The sequence below is a fragment of the Prionailurus bengalensis genome, chromosome A3 (genome assembly GCF_016509475.1).
Source record: "Prionailurus bengalensis isolate Pbe53 chromosome A3, Fcat_Pben_1.1_paternal_pri, whole genome shotgun sequence".
NCBI lineage: Eukaryota > Metazoa > Chordata > Mammalia > Carnivora > Felidae > Prionailurus > Prionailurus bengalensis.
The window spans coordinates 109,359,780-109,373,389 of record NC_057354.1 but is presented as its reverse complement, the minus strand read 5'-3'; positions in this window follow the sequence as shown (position 1 = coordinate 109,373,389).

Below are 13,610 nucleotides of genomic sequence, written 5' to 3'. Positions count from 1 at the left end.
GGCAGGACACGTCAGTCCAGCGGCTGGTACCCAGGGCAGGTGGGCAGGGAGTCGCTTACCCTTCTCTTCTCTCACTGACGCCATGCTAGATCTTCAAGGCACCATATTTGGAAAAGTCCTCCTTCCTCTGAGGCTCATACCATTCGCCTGCACTAACTTCAACCTTTTTGGCCTGGAGAGGGGAGGAAAATTTGGCTTTGACTAAATATATTTTTTTAATATTTTCACTGTGAAATAGATGGTCCTTACAAAAAAAAGTGTGCCTGGCATATATGTACAGTTCAAAGAATAAAAATAAAGCCGGGCACCCACACAATACCACCCAAAGCAAGGAATTCGAATATGGCCGATACCTTGACACCCTTTGTGTACTCGCTCCTTCCCAATTGGCTCTCCACCCCCACCCCCTCCGGGCAAGCCACTGACCCCACACATGTGTTGTTCACTCCCTTGCTTTTCTTCCCAGTTTTAATCCATTTATAATGGATCCCTAACCACTATATTACTATATTACCACTATACTACTTAATGGTGCCTTAATGGTGCCTTAATGGTGCCTTTTGAAGTTCATATGATGAATCTATACTGATTTTTAAAAAATTAAAACAATTTTTTTTAATGTTTATATTTATGAGAGAGAGACAGAGAGACAGAGAGTGAGGAGGGGAGGGGCAGAGAGAGAAGGAGACACAGAATCTGAAGCAGGCTCCAGGCTCTAAGCTGTCAGCTCAGGGCCCACCGCAGGGCTCGAACTCACAAACCACGAGATCATGACCTGAGCCGAAGTTGGACACTTAAACTACTGAGCCACCCATGCGCCTCTGAATACTCAGTAATTATAGTCTTTCTGCTCTTTATGTTCCGCGGTATTTTTGAAATTCGTCCATGCTGATATATGTAGCAAGAGTTTATTCATTGTGTCTGCTACATAGGATTCCATTGTCTGATCACAGCACAGTTACTTCTCTATTCTATTGTTCATGGACATCTGGGTTGTTACCTTTTTTGGTTATTATAAACAAAGCTGTTAGGAGCATTCTTGTACATGGCTCCTATGGAACATGTGTAAGAATTCCCGAGGGCACAGCTACTCAGGGCATGATCCGCAGACCCGCTGCTGGTGCCCAGACTGCCATTGCCTTACAGTGAGTGAAGGGACTTGCACCAGAACATGAAGCAACTACATTTCTAAGTGCACTGTGTGGCTGGACTGGCACTTTTTCCGCAGCAGAACTCCGTTGCGAAGGAGCAGTTGAGTTACATTCTGGCACAAGCGCCTCATTTCTTTTTACCTCTGGTGCCTTGCTGAGCACGAGGTGCCCTTTCCCTTATTTCTTCACCTTCATCTACCGACTTCTGGGCCACCTCTCCCCAGCCAGTGAGGACTCTGGCTCCTCATTCAGTCTCCATGTTTTGCTCAACAAAAATCTGTTGAATGGATGGATGAATGGATAGATGGATGGATGAAAGAATGGTTTGCCCTTCCCTGCCCATACCTCTACCTCGGGAGCTTCCATGTTCTTCCACGAACCTCATCTCTCCAGTTGACTTGCCCGGGGTGGAGGAGGGGCAAGCCCTGACATGCAAGATGGGAGAATCAAAGACTTTTCTGGAATTTTTCATCCTGGAACCAGTAAAGGAAGTCGCTCTGTCTCCAGTGGGAAACCTACGATCCATCAGCAACCCTCTTCACCAGCTTGGGAGGAAGCAGGTCTGCCATGACAGAGGATTGAATCAAGGAGCAGAGAAACAGAGTAGAAACAAGAATAGGAGCTAGAACCTGGCAGCTCCTTGGTCCCTGATTTGACCATGCAGAGCCTGGCTGCGTGCCTCCTGACCTTTCCACAAGGTTACTCGGCCTCATTCTTGGCTTCTCCATTTTGCCCGAGCAGATTGGAACTGTGTTTCCATGTCTGGAAAGAAAATAAATACTGCACACTTCAGCCCTCATAAGCCGCAGACAGCTGGAATCAAGATGGACCTTTGGACTGCAAAGCTGGCTTTTATGGATATTTTTGAAGAATGGCTGTCCTCTGGATTTGTGTTGGTACAAACACCAGACCAGAACCGAAACCAAACCAAGCAAAAAATTACAGGCAAATGGGAGATCGGAAGTCACCGTATTGTAGGAAGGGGTCACTCCAGTCTTTCTCAACACCACTCAGTGGTTTGCGTGGGGTACGGTCATGACCTCACGTGTCTCAACATTGATCTCACACCAGGCCTGCCAGGCCCTCTTTACCAGGGGTTTTCCTCTGTGGTACAGCATTCGAATTACCACGTGACACCACCAGGAAGGCTATTTTCCCCCATCCAAATAGAACCCACACGCATGTGGAGGGGAACACAGCTAAATAGCAAACGCCCAGGAAGCAAGTTTGACAGCAGCACGGACAGTCGGGGATGCGTTGATAAAAGGAGACGAGAGGAAGCACTGAGCAAAGGGCTCTAAGAAATAGCAGGAGTCTCCTGAGGAACATTCGATCCAGCAATAATTGCTTTAAAAGCCAGAGGGGCTTCTAAATTATTTTACCGCAGAAATTGAAAGCTCTTTGCAGGCATTTCATCTTCGTTCAACCCGAAGGTGGACATGAAACACAATTAAGTCACGATCGTGGTGTCAGGAGTGGATGGAACAGATCGGGCGGCCCCACCCCTCACTCCTAGATGAGCACCTCGAGTGTTCTTGGGTCACCTGGTCATGGTCGGTTCTGGGATCTGCCCAACCTGGGCATGCCCCTGTGGTAGATGATCTTGGCGCTCCTCCAAGACTCTCTCAGGTCTCTTTTGATGGGTTCTGCACCCTCCCTTCAATGTTTTCTCTCTCTTTACAGGGCTGCTTCCAGGCTATGGAAATCCCTTTTCCCCATGACCGGAAGAGCTGAAAGTGGCTGGCCATTTAACCCCCCGATCCCATGGCCCTTAGCCAATAAATGAGGGTGGGGGAGTGTGAAAGTCCCTTTTCTTGACTCAGACTGGAACAGCTCTATCTCTCCCACTGCTTGTGGGGAGCAGGTATTTGAGAACTTGGAAAAGTAAACAGTAGCAGGTGGACAGGGTGGGGGAAGACAGGGATTCAAAATACCACTGTCCTGGTGGTGAGTTTGCCGTTATTTTTCCCTCTGATAGCTCCCTGCCTGCACTCAAAGCAGCTCAAAATCCAGAAAAGGACAGTGGGTCACAGATGGTGAGTGCTCCGGGGTGGGGACAGGGGGACACTCTAGTTCTGGCTCAAAGCAGAAAAGGGAATCCTAACGGTCAGAGAGTGGGGGCCAAGTGTACTATTTCACTGTTTTCTCTCTCTTCCTTTCTGCTTCTCTATGTCCCAGCCTCCAAGCAGTCCCATGAATAGGGCAAGGTATATAGTAACTGGTATACAGAACCAAGGCCTGGGATATAGTACCAAGGTCAAGGAGTACTAGCGATGAACACTGATGCACGGATGATATTTACTGAATGATATTTTTTGGCTCGGGATTGGCCGTCTCAGGTGTGGATGAATGATGTGGAAGCCAGACGATGGGGTTAGAAAAGAAGGCTGTACTTCTGTGAGTCTTAGTTACCTACTCCCACTTGAGAGCATCACACATCATTCTCATTCCTCCTCCTTCTCTCTCCCTTCTCCTCCTCCCTCAGTCCAAAGAAGAGATGAGTGTGTATCCGGGAGGATGTGTTTTGCAGGAGTTGAAAACGAGTAGGACTCATTACCTCCCTCTCGGCTTCAAGCCCAGACTGAGAACCCTACTAAATAAGTCAAAAAATCTGTAAGTTAACAAACGCTGTGGGTAGAAAGAGCACTGACCTTGGAATCAGAAGGCCTGGATTCAAACCACTGTTATGTCTCTTGTTAGTTCAATGGCAGCGAGCAAACATCTTCTACTCTGTGGCCTTCGGTCTGTTCTTAAATTGCGTCTTAATTAGGGGTAATAATACCTGCTGGAAGATTCATATGCTGACATCTGTGAAGACACCTGGTACATATTAGGTGTAAATATTGTGGGACTTGGTATTAATTTTTATCTCCTAGCGACTCAAGATTTCAGCTAGACGAAGTGAAGGAAACTCAAAACATGTCAAAAGTAGAATTTCAAAGCTGGAGTTGATGTGACCTCTCACCTGTGTGAGGATGAAACCGGGGTCCAGAGGGGTTAAGTAATTTATCTAAAGCCACCTAAGTTAGTTACAAAGCTGGGGCTAGAATCTGGTCTTCACCAGCTGGTTCTCCGTGTTTTCCTGCTACCGCATGTGCCATTATGTTTGGTGAGTGAGTTAGGCCTGGCAGCCTCCTTCATGCCAGTTCTCTGAGACTGGCAGTTCTCACAAAGGTGAATTAGGCTGAGAGCAACTGAGATGACAATATGTCATACAGCCCCAGCCGGCATGCCATACAAGTTAAAGGGATTTCAGGATCCAAGGGGAAAGAGAGGTCCTCTAATGAGCCCTACGGGATATTTGGCGAGGAAGGAAAGATAACAAATACCTGTGTAATGGATTTACTATGCGACCCAGGCTCCTTAGGGTACAAGGAGAAAACAACTTTATTCTTTCTCACCATTACCTTTTAACCCCAATCCGGGGATCCCTCCCCGCAGCCCCGAATGACAGCTCAAGTGGGCCTATGCGCTTCCCAGCCACTTTCACAGTTAAGTAATTGTATCATTTTCAGATCTGGAAAAGGCACCGTCAGATCGAAACCAAGACATCTATCTCACGTCCAGTTTAAAGTACATCCCATCTCCGGGCGCCTGGGTGGCTCAGTCGGTTGAGCGTCCGACTTCGGCTCAAGTCATGATCTCGCGGTTTGTGAGTTCGAGCCCCACGTCGGGCTCTGTGCTGACAGCTCGGAGCCTGGAGTCTGGTTCGGATTCTGTGTCTCCCTCTGGCTCTGCCCCTCCCCTGCTCATGCTCTGTGTGTCTCTCTGTCTTTCAATAATAAATAAACGTTAAAAAAATTTTTTTTAAGTACATCCCATCTCCAGCTCCATCCACCTCCAACTGCAGACAAGAGATAGAAGTAATTCAATGGTCGCTCTGCATTCTTTCTGCACTTGTCTCTCCCTCTGCTTCCCCCTGACCATATATCCAAGGTAAGGATGCCCAGGCTTATCCTGGGTAGTGGTGAGAGAGCTTATGGTGGGAGAAACAGTAAGTGGGCCAAAAGGTCTTATTCAGCTGGTGCCGTTGTAATCTGCCCTTGGTGAGCTCTGTGTGGTCAGTGCCCAAACACTGGGTCTTCCTCAAAGAAAGGGCTTTTGTGGGTTTGCTCTCTAGTTCCTCCTCATTCCTCCAAAGCCACACTGATAGAATCCTCTTCTGCTGGGGCCACCTTCTCCTTATAGGTCATCTTCTTGGGCCAAAACTTTCAGGGCAACTCAAGCCAGATCTCCCCTTCCACTGGTGTCTGCCATATGCAGGAATTGAAAGCTGCCCCCAAGAACTTTCTCAAGGTCTCTCCAGTAGCAGCACGTGGCCACATCTCAAGTGAGCTGCAGGAGAGGGACAATGGGAGATGTCAATTTCCCCTTACGGTTGCACCGTCTTCCATGTTAGTGTTTTTCAAACTCCCATCACTTGGCTTGAGTCACACGGGAGGGGAGGAGAAGCACATAGCACCCTGCCCACTGGGCCAACTGTTTTCATCCATTTCTCTGTCACTTTCTCCTTTTCTTGAATGTGGGCTGAAAAAGGATGATAGGCTAGGGTTTTTGAAGATATCTTTTAGTAAGCCTTAACATGTCTCTTTAGGATACATGATACTGCTCGTTCACCTGGGGACCTCTCTAAGACCTGGAGCATCTCTATGTTCTGTCACACCAGACTTTTACATCATGGAATACGTGTAACTTGTGGGGATATAAAATATATCTGAAATTCTGATTCATCTGCCTCCTCTTTTGTTACTCATTGGAAAGGTAGGAATGAATCACTGTGGACCATTTTAGTTGGTTCAGTTAGCAGAAGCTTTGATGTCCTTCATGAGCCGATCCTCTCTGATCATAAAAGTTCTGGTCATAACAGGACGAAGACCATAAGCAGCATCTATTGGAAATCTGTGCCCTTCTACCTGAGCACAGAAGTAAAGGAGGGCCGTGTGCCCACCAGTGACCCCACAGAAGGGAGGCCCGGAGGGCCCGTGTGCCACCAGTGACCCCACACTCGTGTCCTTACTCCCAGACACATGCCAGCCCGCATGCAGATGCCCTTCTTGATTTGCTTTAGTCAGGAAAGGAGGAATTAACTTTCGAAGACATGAAGACACCTTTCACAATCTGAAGACAAGAAAGAATGGAGGGAGGAGGGGGGAGGGAGAGAGGAAAGGAACCAAAGATGGAACAGGGACACAGAGAAATTGGCATCATGAGGGAAATAAACCTCAGGAAGGGTAATGGGACCCCTTTTTTCTCCTCAAATCTTTCCCCGAAAACTCCAGCTTCACTTAATTTTTCATCTGTTTCAGAAACACTTAAAGTTTTCACTTAAGATCAAAAAGGGTATTATTAATAATGCATCCTATTTATATCATGCTTTCTACTTTTCAAAGTGTTTTGTGGCTTTCAATTCTCATAAGCAGCCTGTGGGGTAGATAGGGCAGGCACTCTCGTGATTGAAGTTAGCTAAGGTTCAGAGAGGTTCAGCGAATTATCCAAGGTCACACAGCCAGGTAGTAACAGAACCCAGGCTAGGAGTCAGAAACTCTTATGCCTCTTCCTGCTCTTTTCTCTCTACTTCCTTGGCTCACCTCTCAGGAAATGCCAAAGACAGTTTCAATGGTGTAAATTAAAATGTAAAGTCAGTCAAGTGGCTATAGAGTTCCCTCAGCATTAGTGTAGAGGACAGCTGTCAAAATGACAGTCCTGGGACATCTTGGACACTTTATTACCTAGACACCCAACTCTTCAAGAGACAGGTAGAAGCCTATAGAACTTTGAGTCTAAACTTTTCATGGGAATAATGAAATCAATTAGTGTATCAACTAACATTTTCTGAATAGAATAGAAAATGCCACACTGCATCACACAGGAAGATGAAGCCTTGTTTTGCAAAATTTTTATTACTCTGTGTGTGTGTGTAATGTGGAAGGTTTATTTTTTTGACCATGGGTCACTGTCAAAAATATTTGGAAATTCTGCTTTACAGAATAAGTTCTAGCCAAACTTCTCGCTGTCACAGTTAAATGCTTTTACATTCCCCACAGATGTAAAATAACGAAAAAAATACTTTGGTGTTTTTTTTTTTAATGCAATAAACAAAATTGGGGGCTATTTTAATAAAAATCTAATTAAGCAGAATGCTCAGGGAATTTACTGTCCTGGTTAATTGAATCTTTGAATCTCTGCATTAATGAGGACAGGTTGAAAACCCTGTCAAGACGCAGAATCACAGAACTTTGTAGGTGGATGAGCCCTTGGAAATCGGTTTTCACCAGCCCCCTCATTCCCCTGCTGGTGGCCCAGAAGGAGGGAACCACTTGCCCTGGGCCCTGCAGACGGGAGAGTGTGAAGACCAGACCCGGGCCCACGAATCGCCAGCTCAAAGCTCCTGTAAGTTTGAGCTGAATCTCAGTGACATCGTCCATAACCCTTAGGGTTCCTTCTTAATATAAAACCCCGGCTCTCAGTTTGCTGTTGCCATTGTCTCTTCTCATAGGTCAGTGCAGTTGATTTACAGAATTTAGAGCAAATACCAAAGATCTGCTGTAGCATCAAAAGGCTGGGGTGGCCGAGCCTCTCTCTTTCTCCAATTTATTAGAGTTCATTTTTCTTTGTTTGCTCTGATCTTGTTTCTTCACAGGCACGATTAGTATTCCAGACACAGGATGAGAACTTTTTTTTATAGTATATTTTTTATATTGCCTGAGCCTGAAAGAGGCTGTGTGCATTCTTGAAACTCTCTAAACCACCCTATGGCCCCAGTTGGCCACCGTCCCTGCGTACGAACACGTGCCGTTCTCTGTGCACATATCTCTCAGTGCATATCTACCAGCACCTACTATGCGGCAGGCACTAGACCAGTCACCAGGGATGCAGTAGGAACAAAATGGAAAAATTCTTGCCCCCACGAAGTTTATATTCCAATGGTGACAAATAGACAAACGACAAACAAATACTCAGGTAAGGGGTGTGTCAGACAGTGATAGGTATGAAGGCAGAAGGGGGGAAGCAAGATGTAGGAAAATAGGGATTGCTGGGGGTGGGTCATTACTATTCCATAGGCACTGGTCCAGGAAGGTCTTGCTAATCAACATACAGAGACCTGAAGGAAGTAAGAGAGTGAGGCAGGTCAGAAGGGAGGTGCTGGCAAAGAAAAAAACAGTAAGGGAACAGCATTTTAAGTATCAGGCTTACAAATACTTTCCATCAAGTACCAGGGTCTGACTTGGATTTTTGTTTTTAATTTTTTTTTAATGTTTATTTTTGAGAGAGAGAGAGAGACAGACAGAGCATGAGCAGGGGAGGGGCAGAGAGAGAGGGCCACACAGAATCCAAAGCAGGCTACAGGCTCCGAGCTATCAGCACGGAGCCCGATGTGGGAGGCTTGAACTGATGGATCACAAGATTATGACCTGAGCCGAAGTCGAACACTTAACTGACTGAGCCACCCAGGTGTCCCCAATATCTGACTTGTTAAATCCTCCTCACCAGTGACACAGTCCTAAAAGTTATTCGTTGTTGATTTAGGGATAAGACAAGTTGCATTGATTCATTCCATTCACAAGCGTAAATGCCAAATGCAGAGATTCTGTAATGAAAGATATAGATGGTCCCTAAGCCCCTCAGGAGTAGTTACCAATCAAAAAATCACTATCCACAATGGTCAGGGCCATGATGGTAGTAAGAGCATTGCAGAGGAAAGAAAGCATGAAAAATCTTCCAGAATAGGAGGAAGGGAGAGTTTCAAGCAGAGGGAGTAACAGGCTTGTGTAAAGGTACAGGGGCAGGAGAGCGGATGCTACATTCCAGGGCTCCCAAATTGGTATGACTGGAAGGTGAGTCTCAGGAAATGAGGACAGAATTGGGAGTAAATGTGGATGCCACTGTGCTCTCTGGAACACCATCAAAAATCTTTCCTGGTTGCAGCCCCCAAAAAGCAGGCTGAGCTGGGGAAAGTAGTGAAGTGAGTGGGAAGGCTCTGGACAGGTAGATGGGGCCACACTATAAAGTCGCAAATTTAAATATTTGAAGCATAAGAATGATTTGATCAGATATGCCTTTTATGAAGATCCTTTGATACACAGAGGATGAAAAGGAAGGAGAGACTGGAAGCAGGAGAATCAGTGAAGAGGCTGAAGGGGCCCACAGGTCCAGAGTAATGCAGGCAAGAAAGACAGATGGTCCCCTAAGAGGCTGACAGAAGACACGGAAAGAGTGGGATGGAATTGCCCCATGTCAAGGACAGGATGGACACAAACTGGTGACAGATGCAATAACGGGGCATGAGAAACAAGTTTAGGGGAAAAGGGAGTGATTCTCTCATAGAAGACAGAGGTGGGAAAGAAAAACTATGTCCTGAAGGATGTTTGGAATTTCTCAAATGACACCATTGTCATAGAAACAAGGACCGTTACTTTCACAGATAATGGCTTTAATGTGTAATTGTAGAACTGGACGGTTAATTCGGGTGAGTCAATTCCAACCACAGAATATCACAAAATGCAAAATAAAATATAAATACATGTGGTTAACCCTTCAAAAGCCATATCAGGATTTACAGATCCAAACGAATATTACCTTCCTTGGAGGCTACACATTATTCCCACAGTGCTGTACCTGCTGAGAACTGCCTTGGACTTCTTTTGAGGACCTCCCTTCGTGACCATATCCCCAGAGCTGGAAAATTCTCAGCCTTTTAGGGAAAATCTAATTTTTAGAAAAGAAGCTTATTTGTGGGGCGCCTGGATGGCTCAGTCGGTTAAGTGTCTGACTTTGGCCCAGGTCATGATCTCATGGTTCTTGAGTTTGAGCCCAGCGTCAGGCTCTGTGCTGACAGCTCGGAGCCTGGAGCCTGCTTCGGATTCTGTGTCTCCCTCTCTCTCTGTCCCTCCCCAGCTCATGCTCGCACTCTGTCTCTGTCAAAAATAAATAAACTTAATAAAAAAATTTTTTTTAAAAAGGAAGCTTATTTGCTACAAAAGACCAGTGGTTGCCTGGGACAGGATAGATAGGGCCATAGGGCAGGAGAGATGAAATACAAAGGGACACAAGGGAACTTTTGGGGGTGATGGATGTATTCACATGTTGACTGTGGTGATGGTTTCATGAATATATACCTCAAAACTCATCACAATGTATACTTAAATATGTGCAGTTTATTGTATGTCAGTTACATCCCAACAAAGCTATTTTAAAAGTTCTTTATTGCAAAGAGTAATGCCTGAGACTCATGATGCTGAGGAATCCCCTCCTTTTTAAATTTTTTTTAATGAAGATTTAAGAGAATACTCTTCTTATGCGTCCCCCGGGGTGACTTGAAGACAATTTCCGTGCAAGTTGGGGTTTTTTTTTAATGTTTATTTACTTATTTTGAGAGAGAGAGGGAAAGAGACCACGAACATGAACACGCATGTGAGCAGGGAGGGGCAGAGAGAGAGAATTCCAAGCAGGGCTCCATGTTGTCAGCACAGAGCCTGACAGGGGGCTTGATCCCACGAACCATGAGATCGTGACCTGAGCGGCAATCAAGAGTTGGACGCTTAACCGACTGAGCCACTCAGGTGCCCCTGGGTTGGTTTTTGTTAAAAAACAAAGCTAAAGAAAGCACAGAAACTAGTGACCTCCTCCCGGTATAGGATAACCTTTGTGTAAGCATGTACATCTTAGAACATATGTTTTAAAATTTTGCAGACATGTCCTGTAATCTAAACTGCAATCCAATGACTTGGTATCTTCTTGTTCTTCCACTCACTCTCATGTGAGGGACAGCTCTCTGCAAATATGTTGTTCCTTTTGCTTAGGTCATCCAGAGAAAGGGTCTGATAAGAACAAATATCATTGCTTCCACTAGATGGGATTTGGATTTCAGATATCCAGGGCCATACTTACAGAGCTTGGATTCCAGAAAAGTTTCCTGACTGTCCCCCACTCGCACCTCATTCCCAACTAACATTGTCTGCTGACCAGTTTGCCGATGTCTGGAAGTCTACCCTTAAAGGATTCTTTCCTTTGGGTTAACCATTCTATTCTCCCAGAATCCTATTTGAAAACAGAATCCTGGAGGACAGGCCTGGATCGTGTGCCAAAGGGGAGAGCCTGGAGTCAGCTGGTGGTGCTGTGAGGACAGTGGCCTCCAAGGGTGGAGGCCACCAATTGATGGATGGGGGGAGGGGTCCAGAAAGGAGACACAAGGTGCCACAGAGGGCTTCATCTATTCCTCCATTTTCTTAGTCATTTATTTATTCCAAAAGCATATATTGAGTACCAATATCCCCACCTTAGTTTTACTTCTGGACTTGGCGTCAAGTACCAAGATATAAACAGGAAGTTTAGCAAAGCTGATAAGCAAGTTAAGCTGGTCTCTAACATAAGGCAGCGAGAGAGCTGGCCCGTCCATCAGGAGGTGGTCCCCCAGTCCCTCAGAGGCCAGGTGCTTACATCACACCTTGAGAGGCAGTTTAGAATTAAATGAAACAGAATATTGACAAATGAAATTTTAAGAGAAGCATAAAAACTATGAATGCAAAGCAGGTGGGGATACTATTAAAATAGTTCATCTAAAAATAGTCTAATTCCATCTAGGGCCCAAACCCTATTGCGTTTCACGCTCATTTGGGTTCACAGTTTGTCTGTAGGCTCTTTGACTTTGTGGGACCAACCCTGGAAGGGAAGACAGTGTCCCCCCGCCATCTTTATAGTCAACCACACTGACCCATCATGCAAAGCTAAGCCCAAGAATGGAGTGGTTTGGGGACCAGGAAGAAAATGTTGAACGCGGAGCTGTCTGGAGCTAGAAAAGGCTGGACGTGATTTAGAAGGAGAGTTAGTAAGCCCTCCTTTTGATTTGTCTCCCTTCAGACAAATGAAGTTAGAACCGCAGTGAGGTCATCCATAAAATTCCCAAACGATTTGGCCTGTCCTGTGAGCCAGGCCCTCACTTAGGTCAGCCCGGGGGACATAACAGAGAATGAAGAAAGGCCGGAGTGGGGAAGCTTGTGTCGCACTCAGCTGTAATGCAGGGCAGTGGTCTGAGAAACAAAATTCATCCTCAAAGCTCATTCTTGAGTCTGGCCAAGGCACAACTGCTCAGGGGATTCCACTGTTGAGGGGATCATTGAAATTAGAGCCCCCAAAGGGGATTATGCTAGACAAGTTTCATGGTTCCTACCCAGCCTCAGCCCTGCCAATAGAAACTGCCCTCTGACAAAGGGCTGGGCCCAGCACCCTGGGTGTTCAGACCATCTGATCCCGCACTCTTTCCATCCCCCCCCCCACCATTGTTCACTGGCATGAGGAGGCTGTGCCTGGCCAGTGACCCAGGACCCAAGGCCCTATGTGAACAGATGGCTGGGCCGCTCCATCGCTCCCGGCAACGCCAGTGGTGGGCGAGGCAGCCTTGCTCAGTTGGGTATTGCCCTAAGAGTTTCATTTTCCACCTAGTGCTGTCTTCACCCCTGCTCTGTTGAATGTCCCCTTCTCCTAGCGGTTTAGAGGAGGCCAAAGAGGTTGTGAGTGGCCAGAGTCAAGAAGGAGTGACCCAGGAGAGAAACAACGAGGAAGCCAATGGCGGGACAGAAAAGCAGACACACAGGGCAACTGAGTCACACGGAGGAAGGGCCTGGAATACATGTCACTGACGCCCACCACAGGGTCCGCTGAGCCAGACAGGATCCAGACCACCCTCCAACCCCTTCTCTGTGAGTTCTGGCCCCGGGTGGCTCTTGTCTTGCATCTCTGTGCAATTTTCCTCATTGCTCTGTGTGGGGCGATACCAAAGTCACCCCCAACTGAGCCTACTTGAGTGAGCTCAAGGTTTCTCTTCCTGGCTAACAAATGAGCCAAACTGCCGACAGTTTTGCAAGAGGTCGTCAGCCCCTACTGAGCACAAAAGGCTGGAAGCATGATGTAGTCCCAGGGAGACCCTTCAGGCCCTTTGCCCTTCGGGAGCAAAGAGGGTGAATCTGCAGGCTGTTTGCCCGCTGGGCACTGAATTTTGTTTGCCCGCAAATCATTCCGCCAAAGTTTAGAGGCAGCAATGTGGTGCGGTAGAAATCAAACTAGAGCAGGGGTCAGGAAATCTATGCCGCCCTTAATCAGCTACGTAGGCTGGCCGGATGATTCGAGTCCCTGCCCCAGTTTTGTCATTAGAAATGCAGGACGAATACTACTTGCCCTGCCGCCTGGACGAATTTTTGTAAAGATCCCATAAAAATAGGCGTAAGAAGGCTCGGGGGAGCAGATACACGCGCTACACTACTTTATAAACCGTCAATGAGAATGGGGAGTGGGCGGAGGACCATGCACGCCAACCAGCCGAGGAGTGGCCGCCACTCCCCTCCGTCAGGCTCGATGGACCTCGCACTAAACAAGCCAAAAGATGAGTGTCTGTCTCTCCCAAAAATGAAAACCGTGGCTTCCTGCCTACACCCAAAGGCACTGTTAATTCTGCAAGGGACATTA